Consider the following 11,471-nt stretch of genomic DNA (forward strand, 5'->3'; position numbering starts at 1 on the left):
CATGGCCTCCATCCCTGACGTGTTCTGCTGATCCATCTGACTGATTGGTATCTATCCCTGCAGTAGAAACTGAGACCTCAGCCTGACTGTTCACTGGTGGGGTGGATAAGGGCTGCTGACCTGGTAACCGCTAAACCGGTGATTTGTGCCCGACTAGCCCTTTTACCCCGCCTCTGGCAAAGGAACACTGATTGCCCTTGGACTGAATCTCTGACCTGACAAAGTCTATCAGCACAAGTTCGATGAACCTTGGGGGATATCGGAGCCTTCTGAAGCTATGGTTCCCAGACTACCTTGCAAAAGAGAAAACAGACAGTATCTCAGCCTGATTTCATCTGAACAGATACGAGTATAGTTGAATGAGTGTGCCATCTACTGAATTCTGTCTCAAAAATCTGCCCCAAATCGGAGTTTGATACCCACAGGTAAAGCTGACTCCCAAATATTGATAGTAATGCCCGCAGGCCTGATGCCCAGACTTGCAAACTGATACATGCATTCCTGTAGGGACACACCCTAAAAGCACATAGCAAGCAAGTGAGAGCTAAAACACCCCTATGGTGGGGTAGGGTTTCCCTGTCCTATTTTGTCAGGAACTAGGGTTTCACTACGCACGCAGCGGTTTCAAACAACCTATAAACGGGTAAGCAACCTGTCCTAGTTTGGAATGGTCACTATGGATCCGAATATGCACTAGGTCGAATGGTCAAAAAGGGTACCTCGGTAAAACCGGGGTTTGTGTTCCCATACTGGCAGAGCCCACAACCGGTCAGCCTTATGGTCATGCCTTGACAAGACAAGCCTCCGGCAAACCGTTCAGGAATAGCAGATGGCAAACACGGTGTCCTAGGCGCACCAATGCAAATGCAATGCAAAGAAACACACAAGTGTAATAAAAAACAGATATCAAGAGTTCGAGTCAAGTTCTCTAAATCCCCAGCGGAGTCGCCAGAAACTGTAGACGTCCCCGAATGCCCAGGGAGGAACGAGCTCCCGTTCCGTTCATTTTGGGGTCACTACAGCTCAGGACTCTCAAATTGTCACGGTTCTAAGTCTGAACCAAAGAGTCCAAATCCGGCAAATCGTTTTGAGAAACAGATTTTTGAAAAGAAGTGCCAAACATGGACTGCTTTGCCAGATACAGAGTCGCCACCTAAATGTTTTTTTTTAATGGGAAATTTAGGAAACCCTGACTCGGTGCCAAAGGCCACGTGTCCGTCATCACCAAAGTTGCCTCAGCTCGGGAATTTGGGTACGATTGGAGAAGGTCACTTCGTGAGCACCCCCGCTCGCCCGATCAAAGATCGACCTCTACTAACCATGATATCTACTTTTGAAAACCTTGTGTGTCCTTATTCCGGTTATTAGCCTAGGTTACTATGTGATGCGCACAGCATACAAGTATAGACTGAGTCGCCTGAATTGGAACAAAGCATTTCATGTTTATTTTTTGAAAGATGGTTTGCTACCCGTAAGTAGGCTTAAAATGCAGATTTTGCCACCCTCGGGTGGGCTTAGTAAAAAAAATGGTTTTGCCACTATCTAGTGGGCTTAAAACAAACATTTGATGAATTATTCCAATTCAAATAACCCAACCTTCACCCACAGGCATTCAGGCAGTTATATCACATAAGCATATTGCCTCATGGTAAGCATGCTATCATGGCATTCACTCACACGCATGCAAGGATGCTAAAGCATAAAACTTACCGAGTACTCCAAGCCAAAATAGAAACTACATTAGAAATCATGCATGATCCTAAGTATACAAAAATGCCTAATGCAACACATGCAAAATGCAACTATAGCAGGCTCGGCTATTCTAAACATGGCATATGAAATGCTACAGCTAACATGTATTCAATTCAGAATTGAAAGTACAATGCAGTTAGTATGATGCCCCGAGCCCGGTGCATGCAAAACAGATGAATGATGCAAAAATGCTGTCATACTATATGCTAATTGAAATATGCCCTAATCTAACCATCATAAGCAGGTAAATAAAAGGGAAGAAAGACGTGGGGTTGGAAGACATACATCACACTCACCCACACTTATTACAACATTGCCCTCGCGCAGAGGGTCCGAATAAATATACAGTCCCGAATGAAAGAATATTACAGTCCAAATAATATACAAATTCCTAATTAATTAACAAATTAACTAAGAAAATAAATAAAACTGGCATGCAAGCCAGGGACTGCCTTGCTTCTGATGGATGATGTACATTTAGGCTGTCTTGCGCGGAAATCCACCGGGATGCCCTAATTAGCCTCTATTTAGCAGTTATCCTTGGAAAATGCGCCAAGCTCCGAAAAGTTACTGATTCTTCATTTTGCTGCAACAGAGAGCAGGAAAGGGGCATAGCAATGTATTTTCACAAATATATGCATGCCTCGATCCTCGTGCCACCAATCACGCATACCGAGGCATGATGGCCGAGGAGTCGAATTGCACAACTCAATATAGAATGGATGCACGTATAAACACAACAAGAGCCTAACTCCATCATGGATGATCCGAAGTGTCGGTGACTAGGGAATTGAGACACATTCCGTCACTCGGAGTACGAAATGCACCTCGTTTCCCGTGCTCGGGCTAACTCCTATCCCGAACACGATGCAATATGCATGACATGCATGAAATACAACTAAGATACAATCCTAGTATACACAATGCTATGGAATGACATGCCTCGAAATGCGTGCACACGGGCACGCAAGCCGAGGAAATGCATGAATGCGATCTAAGATACAACCTAGTATGCACTATGCTGTGAAAATGAGATGCCTCGAGATGCGTGCACACGGGCACGCAAACTGAAAAAGTGACATACGCAATGCAAATGATAGAGAAATATGATATGGGCTTACACTAACATGAGAGAGCATCAGCCACACTCACATAAGTGGCCGATGGATGAAAATGAAGTGCCTCGAAATACGTGCACATGGGCACACAAACCGAGGCAATGGTATATGCAATGCAATGGCATGGAAATGGCATATAGAATGCAACATGGACTTATACTAACATGAGAGAGCCTCAGCCACACTCACATAAGAGGCCGATGGATGAAAATGAAGTGCCTCGAAATGCGTGCACGCGGGCGCTTGGTTGATGCTGCAGCCCATATGGAGATCATGATGCAGGAGGAGGAGGGACAGAGAGGCTCCAAGAGAAGCCAGGATGGTCAGGGGGATGGTAGGAGACAGAGGAGTACTAACCCTCAGCAGTCTCAGGGTGGTGTTGCTAGATCGACCTTTCTAGTGCCGAGTGCAGGCTCGGGGAGAGGCAATCAAGGAGATTTCACCTGTTACAAGTGTGGTCAGCTGGGCCACAAGGCTTCGGTTTGCCCACAGAGGAGAGGAGGTCAGAGAGCTGCTTCATCTTCAACTAGACCGTAGAGCCAGAGTTAGGACAGGGGCTAGCCCTTGTCTTGTTATCAGTGTGGTCAGCATGGGCACCTGAAGAGGTTTTGCCCACAGTTGGGTGCCACTTCGGGCGCATTTGGTTCTAGGAAGGCGCAGGGTTTTCAGCCAGCTCAGTCTGTGCAGGCCTCGAGGGCCAATTCGGGAGCCTCGTCGTCCCAGTCTGTGCAGCAGTCGTATGCTCCGAGGGGTGAGCAGGTGGATCAGGGGCCTACTGGGCGCGTGTATGCTGTTACCGCACAGGATCTTGTACTTGCTCCATCAGTTGTGAGAGGTACCTTCTTGTTTTGCAACTCAGTTGCTAGTGTATTGATTGATACGGGTGCATCTCATTCTTTTGTATCTGCTGCATTTGCATCTGTTTTGGAACTGGAGTTGGCACAGTTAGCATCTCCTATTTGTGTAGTGTCACCTATTAGGGGTGAGTTGATTTTGAAACAAGGATGTAGGGGTTGTGATATAGAAGTCGCCGATCGCCGGCTTCCGTTTCCTTTTATAGTTATGCCCATAACGGGTTTTGATGTTATTTTGGGTATGGACTGGCTATTGTCATACCGGGCTGTTATCGATTGCTACCGCCAGAGGGTTACCGTATGTACCTTGAGCGGGAAGTGTTTCCATTTCTTGGGGGATCGGGTTGGTAGTGTGTTGCCACCGGTGTATGATCCGCGAGGGCGGAGTGAACTTAGCGGTCTTCTTGCTAGCTTTATGAGTAGTGAGTGTGATGAGACCCAGATTGTATTGCCGAGAGTGGTTTGTGAGTATTCGGATGTCTTTCCCGAGGATCTCGTTAGCTTGCCACCTCATCGAGAGATCGAGTTCTCTATTGATTTAGTGCCTGGCACGGCGCCGATTTCTATGGCACTTTATCGTTTTGCCGAGCCGAGTTGAGTGAGTTGAAGATTCAACTCCAGGAATTGCTAGATAAGGGCTTCATTCGCCCTAGTGTTTCGCCGTGGGGAGCACCGGCCCTCTTTGCTAAAAAGAAAGATGGTGCCTTGAGACTTTGTATAGATTACCGGAAGTTGAATCGAGCTACGGTTAAGAATAAGTACCCTATGCCCCGTATAGATGATCTGTTTGACCAGTTGAAGGGGTCCTGTTGTTTCTCTAAGATAGACTTGAGATCGGGTTACCTCCAGTTGAGGGTCAGGGAGGAGGATATTCCGAAGACGGCATTCCGTACGCGGTATGGCCACTATGAGTTTCTGGTGATGCCGTTTGGGCTTACCAATGTACCGGCAGTCTTTATGGACTTGATGAATCGGATCTTCCGGGAATTCTTAGATCGTTTTGTGGTCGTTTTCGTAGACGACATTCTTATCTATTCACCTCCAGAGGAGGAGCACGAGGAACACTTGAGAGTGGTGCTTAAGTTACTTAAAGCCCATAGGTTGTATGCCAAGTTTGGGAAATGTGAGTTCTGGCTGGGGGAAGTTAATTTCTTAGGCCATGTGGTTTCCAGGAAAGGGGTGTCTGTTGATACATCCAAGATCGAGGCAGTGCAAGATTGAGGCAGTGCAAGATTGGGCACAGCCTAAGAGTGTGTTTGAGATCCGCAGTTTTCTAGGGTTAGCTGGGTATTACCGCCGGTTTGTGAAGGATTTCTCCAGGGTAGCTTCGCTATTGACTAGATTGACTCAGATGGGAGTCAAATTTGTGTGGAGTGAGACTTGTGAAAAGTCGTTCCAAGAGCTGAAAGTTAGATTGACCACCGCTCCGGTCTTGATTATCCCAGAGAGAGGTTTGGGTTATGCGATTTACTGTGATGCCTCACGAGAGGGTTTGGGTTGTGTGTTAATGCAGGAAGGGAAAGTGGTGGCCTATGGCTCACGTCAGTTAAAAATACACGAGAAGAATTACCCTACACATGACTTAGAACTAGCTACTGTGATCTTTGCCTTGAAAATCTGGAGGCATTACCTTTATGGGGAGAGGTTCAAGGTGTTCTTGGATCATAAGAGTTTGAAGTATCTATTTACACAGAGGGACTTGAACTTGAGGCAGAGGAGGTGGATGGAGTTTATTGAGGATTACGACTTCGAGTTGCACTATCATCCGGGAAAGGCCAATGTAGTGGCCGATGCCCTTAGCAGGAAATCCATTAGTGATATAGCTTGTATAGCCATCCGGGAGTAGGAGATGTTGGGTGCACTTGGCGAGTTTGAGTTGCTTTTAGGCGAATCCGTTGAGGCTGCGGCCTTGTTTTCTGTTGTTGCGCAGCCTACACTTGTGACTCAAGTATTAGAGGCACAGAGAGGTGACCTTGAGGTAGAGTCCTTCCGAGAAGATCTCCAATGGGAAAGTTGAGAAGGGTTTGACGGTGTATCCTGACCTGAGTGTGAGATACTGAGACTGTTTGTTTGTGCCGGAGTCTTGCCGAGAGGAGGTACTCTGAGAGTTTCATCATTCACGCCTTGCGGTGCATCCAGGAGGCACTAAGATGTATCAGGATTTGGGTCGCTAGTTTTGGTGGCGGGGTATGAAGAAGGATGTGGCGGTTTTCGTGTCTAAGTGCCTTATTTGTCAGCAAATAAAGGCCGAGCATCAGAGGCCAGCGGGTTTGTTGCAACCCTTGCCTATTGCCAAGTGAAAGTGGGAGCATGTCACTATGGACTTCGTTGTAGGCCTTCCGAGGACACAGCAGGGTAGTGATGCTATTTGAGTGGTTGTAGACCGGTTGTCTAAGTCGGCGCACTTTATCCCTATGCGCGTGAGAGATTCGGTAGATCATCTTGCCGACTTGTATATTCGGGACATAGTGAGGTTGCACGGGGTCCCAGTGACGATCGTCTCAGATAGAGACCCTCGTTTTACTACTAGGTTGTGGCAGAGTTTGCAGAGTGCCTTGGGCACTAAGTTGACCTTTAGTACGGCTTATCATCTTCAGACTGACGGACAGTCTGAGCGTACCATTCAGATCCTTGAGGATATGCTTTGAGGTTGTGTCCTGGACTTTAGTGGGACGTGGGAGAGGCACTTGCCCTTGGTGGAGTTTGCCTACAACAACAGTTTCCAGTCTAGTATTGGTATGGCACCGTTTGAGGCCTTGTATGGTCGACCGTGTAGGTCTCCAGTTTGTTGGGCCGAGGTGGGTAATGCACCTTTGTTGGGCCCGGAGTTAGTGAGAGAAACGACGGAGAAAGTCGAGCTTATCCGTAGGAGGCTTGTTACAGCCTAGAGTCGTCAAAAGAGTTATGCCGACCGTAGGAGGAGGCCTTTAGCTTTTGAGACGGGTGATCATGTCTTTCTGAAAATATCACCTAGGCGAGGTTTGATGAGGTTTGGGAAGAGTGGGAAGTTATCCCCTCGGTTTATCGGTCCCTTTGAGATCTTTGAGAGGATTGGAGAGGTTGCTTATCGTTTTGCTTTGCCGCCGCAATTGTCCGGAGTGCATGACGTGTTTCATGTGAGTATGCTTTGGAAGTATGAGCCGGATCCATCGCATGTATTGGATTGGACCAACTTAGAGGTAGTTGAGGATGCCTCGTATGAGGAGAGACCGGTTCGGGTCTTGGATAGGCGGGATCAAGTCTTGTGAGGCAAGACCATTCCCTTGGTAAAGGTTTTGTGGAAGCATCACGGAGTGGAGGAAACCACTTGGGAACGTGAGGCGAATGTCCGTGAGAATTATCCAGATTTGTTTGTTGATGTATAATCATGTATTGAGATTTTGTAATATTGTTGAACTTTAAGAGCATTATATATGGCTTAAGTTGTAAAACATGGTATATGTTTTGGTTTATGGAATTATGTTTTGGAACTTGCCTTAAAATGGAAGTTTAATGTAAACATTGCGTATGTTGAATGTATTGTAGAAATCGGAATATATCATGAATATTGAATATGATATAGAATTGTGAAGTGTGGTATCGAAATTTGTGAAATTTTAGGGAATGCATATCTATAATGCATGTTGTGGAAAATATTGTAAATTGCCTCTTGAAAAGAGATGAGATGACCGGTAATGGGTCGGGTTGTTAAATTTCATATTGTAATGATGTTGGGAATTGAGAAAATCTTGTTTTTTTTTGAAAAACTTGTATTTAATTTCGGGGACGAAATTCTTTAAGAAATGAAGGTTATAGCGATTCCGGTTTTTCCTTTTTTGTAATTGTTGTATTCCGGACTTTGGTTCTGTGGAGTTGGTGGTTGTTTATCTTGTTGTCATCCTTTAATTCCATATGTTTGAGTTTTAGGATGTGTTGGGCGTGTTTCGAACAGGTAGGTTGAGTTTTGGTCTCAAGTGTAGTTGCCCAGGTTTTTGGTGTTACGCTCGAGTGGGTCATTATGAGCTTGAGCGGAGTTTTGGTTTTTGGTTGTTCGCTCGAGCGGGCCTTCTTGCGCTTGAGCAGGGTTTACACACTCCCAGTATCTCGTGTCCTTGCAAAACTTCTGTAGGTGTGTTTTTCACGCTCGAGGGGGTTTCCTATGCTCGAGCGAGTCGTGCTCGAGCGGGTATGTTGGCGTTCGAGTGGGTAGTGCTTTGTCTGTGAAAGCTCTAGGAGGGGGAAATCTATGCTCGAGCGGATTGGTTTTCTTCGCTCGAGCGGTTGTATTTTATTCTTGTGTCTTGGAGCTCGAGCAGGACTTCTTGCGCTCGAGCCTGTCCAGATTTTTGTGCTTGACTCTCGAGCGTTCTATTCTCCGCTCGAGCGGGAATGTCGTATATCAGTGGGCAGCTGGGCATTTTTGAATCACTTTTTACATTCACTCTCTCTCTCTTACTTTCTAAAAACACTTTTCAGAGCCTCTCTCTCTAGGAATTTCCATTCTCTCTAGGGTTTGATCTAGTTAGAGTGTTTTCCTATCCTTCGGCCTTTGTAAAAAGCGTGTTGATCGTCGAGGGCTTCGTTTTGATCCGAAAAGTTTGGAGTTTGGAGCACTTTGGTTCTGGTCTTCTTCTCCATTTGAGCTCTAACTTTGAGGTAGGGATATCTTACTCATCTTTATGAGCTTTGTCTTTAAATTTTAGCATTTTGATATGTTGGGGATTGTTGGGTAATTTTGAGAAAGTTTGGGTCTTTGTGTAATTTTTCAAAAGATGGGGTTTTATTTATATAAGCCTATTTGCATGTTTAGCATGGAGAAATGAGATAAATGTTGGGTTATTGATAGAAATGGAACCTTAGGGTTGTTTTGTTAATTATGAGAAATGCCCTAATTACATTGATGAATTAATTTGTGAAATTAATTTTGAGAAATGAGAAGTTGAATTGAGAATGTTGAAATTGGGATCGTATGGGATTAAAGGGTGTAGTTGGATCTTTTATCACTCACCTAGTTGAAATGTTGATATTTTATCCATTTGGTGCATTTATTTTTTGTTTAGAAATAACTACTTTGGGCTATCGGTGGAGGATAGTCTTGATTGTTGTAGACAATGCATGATGATTAGGCAAACTAAAACTAATCGATTGAGTATGCTATCGAGTATAGCGGTTGGAATAATATATTAACTTTATGTGTTGATTGATTATGTATATGATCTATGTTTATATACATTGTGTGTGGGAGGAGATAGGGGATGTACTCCACGGTTTAGGAGAAGATAGGGGATGGACCTCTAAACCGGATTTCCTGTGACATTGATACAACACTACAATGTGTATCAAGTGTGGATTATGGAAGTGTTTGAATTGATTTGATATAGCACTAAAATGTATATCGTTATCAATTATGAAGTGTAGAAGTGTTTTTATGTGTTATTGATACAGCACCAAGATGTGTATCCATCATGAATCTCGCAAGTGTTTTAAAGATGAGTCTTAATCTCATTAAGTTATTTGGCTAGGTTCTAAGCCTTGTTTTCAAACTCAAAGTTGAATAAGAAATGGAAATTGAAGTGTGCCATGGGCATGATTGTTGTGAAACTGTAATACGACATATGTTGGAATACAAGTGCGGACCATCTATTGAATGCTATTATTTTAGTCATTGTTTATAGTTGGTTTAGTATATTTCTACTGGGCTGTGGCTCACCCTTTATGGGACATCATTTTCAGGTACAGGTAGCGTGCCACCTCCAAGGACATAGCTTGGGAGGCTAGAGGCAGACAGACTGTTTCTGTTGTTTTGTTTTCTTTTGATGTATTACATGTATATGAAGCTAAGGGCTTTCTTTGTATAGAGTTAGTACTCTCTTTTTGTAACCAAGTGTTGACTTAGAAAGTTGTAAGCCCATAGGGCATTTACTTTTGTTGTCAACATGTAATACATTTTGTAATGATTACTCTGATGGAATATATTTATGCTTTATTTTCTTATGTCTAAGCATGCTATTGTTGGATGATTTATGAGTGTATTTTGAGGGTGTTACAAGTAAAAAAATAAATATTTTACCTAATAAGTCTAAAAATAAGAACCATTCAAATTATGAAAATTAGGATAGACTCTGCGGATCACTCCTCCCTCCATATTGTAAATAATTCAAATTATGAAAATTATTCAAATTATTAGGATAATTGTTCAAATTATTCATATTGTAAGTAATTCAAATTATTCAAATTATTAGGATAATTATTCAAATTATGGAAATTATTCAAATTATTCAAATATTATTCAAATTGTAAATAATTCAAATTATTCAAATATTATTCAAATTATTCATATTATAAATAATTAAAATCATGGAAATTATGGAAATAAGCATATTAGGATATATTGCCTTTTGGAAATTTAGAAGGAAGGAAGGAATGAAACTTCCAGAGAAGAGAGGGAAAGCGTGTTCGAAGAAAATAAGGAAGGTAAGAAACATACTATACTACTGATGAGAGAGAAAGAGAGAGAGAGAGAGAGAGAGAGAGAGAGAGAGAGTATATTCATGTTCAAATGTGTCTTTCTCACTCAGCCATCACTGTTTGAAAAAAAATCTCCCTTGCCTTCTTCAGGGATCCCCTGTCCTCTCTATCCATCCATATATATTAATCACTTTCAGTTCAGCCATTCCACACAGTCTCTCTCTATCTCTCATAGGCTCTCTCTCTCTTTCTCTCTCTCTCTCTCTGTGTCTCAAAATGGCCGAGTCGCAGAATAAGGTTTTTGCCGCCTTTTGGTACTCCATCATAGGCCGTCTCCTTTGCACCAACAGCAGAAAGGAAGATCAGAAGGAGGAAAAAAGTGGAGTTCAGATTTTTGATCTTCATCATTTTGATCTTCACAGTTTGATTCCTCATCAACCAATGTTTGCGTCTTTGGCGTTCACAACTGAAGCCATGAGGCTGTTGGAGGAAGAGCAGTTTCTTCAGTTGAATAAGTAAATTCAGTAATTTTCTCTATATTTCTCTCTCCCCCCTTCTTATTCTTTGTATAATCTTTGTCTCATTGAATTTCTATAGGAAAGAGAAGGACCCGTTGAAGCCGAAGCAACTGATGTCTGTGTTTTTCATGTTCAGAAATGAGCGAAGAGCAGAGAGCAAGAGTGGTTGGGAGGTAATTGAAGAATGGAATAACAAGGTAGAGAAATAGAAGAAGCCATATGAAAAGGTTCAATTAACTCTGTCTTTCTCTCTCAATCTGTGTGTGTGTGTGTGTGTGTGTGTGTGTGTGTGTGTGTGTGTGTTTCTGCAACAGCAATTTCATATTTTGGGAACTTGCAGATTGCAAAGCAAAACATGGAAAAGTATTTGGAAGAAATTAAGGCTTACAAGTGTAGACACCCCATTTTTGACCGCCCTTAAGACTTAGGCGTTACTGATGGTTTACTTGGTGATAAAAGATGTGCAGGGTAAAGGTTCAAATTCGTCAGCAATGAGAGAGTCAAATCCCAACTTCAGACCCCTTTTGGACCAAAACAATCTTGATTAAAAGATTTTAGATCTAAAAATCCTCTCTTTCAAAATGTTTTGAAAATAAAATTCCTACGATGTTCCGACGCTCACATTTCAGTAAATGTTGCGCTTTTCGGTAAACTAAGCAAGGACAAGTTGGAGATGAATGAAAGAGAGATGAAATCTTTGAAAAATCTTTCAAAACACTTTTTTTAGGGGTTTGGAGTTGAAGAGAAGAGGAAAGGAGAGGAGAAAACTAGTTTGGGAGAAG

This window comes from Camellia sinensis, chromosome 3 (assembly GCF_055761805.1).
Source record: "Camellia sinensis isolate YWXY chromosome 3, ASM5576180v1, whole genome shotgun sequence".
In the NCBI taxonomy this organism is placed as follows: domain Eukaryota; kingdom Viridiplantae; phylum Streptophyta; class Magnoliopsida; order Ericales; family Theaceae; genus Camellia; species Camellia sinensis.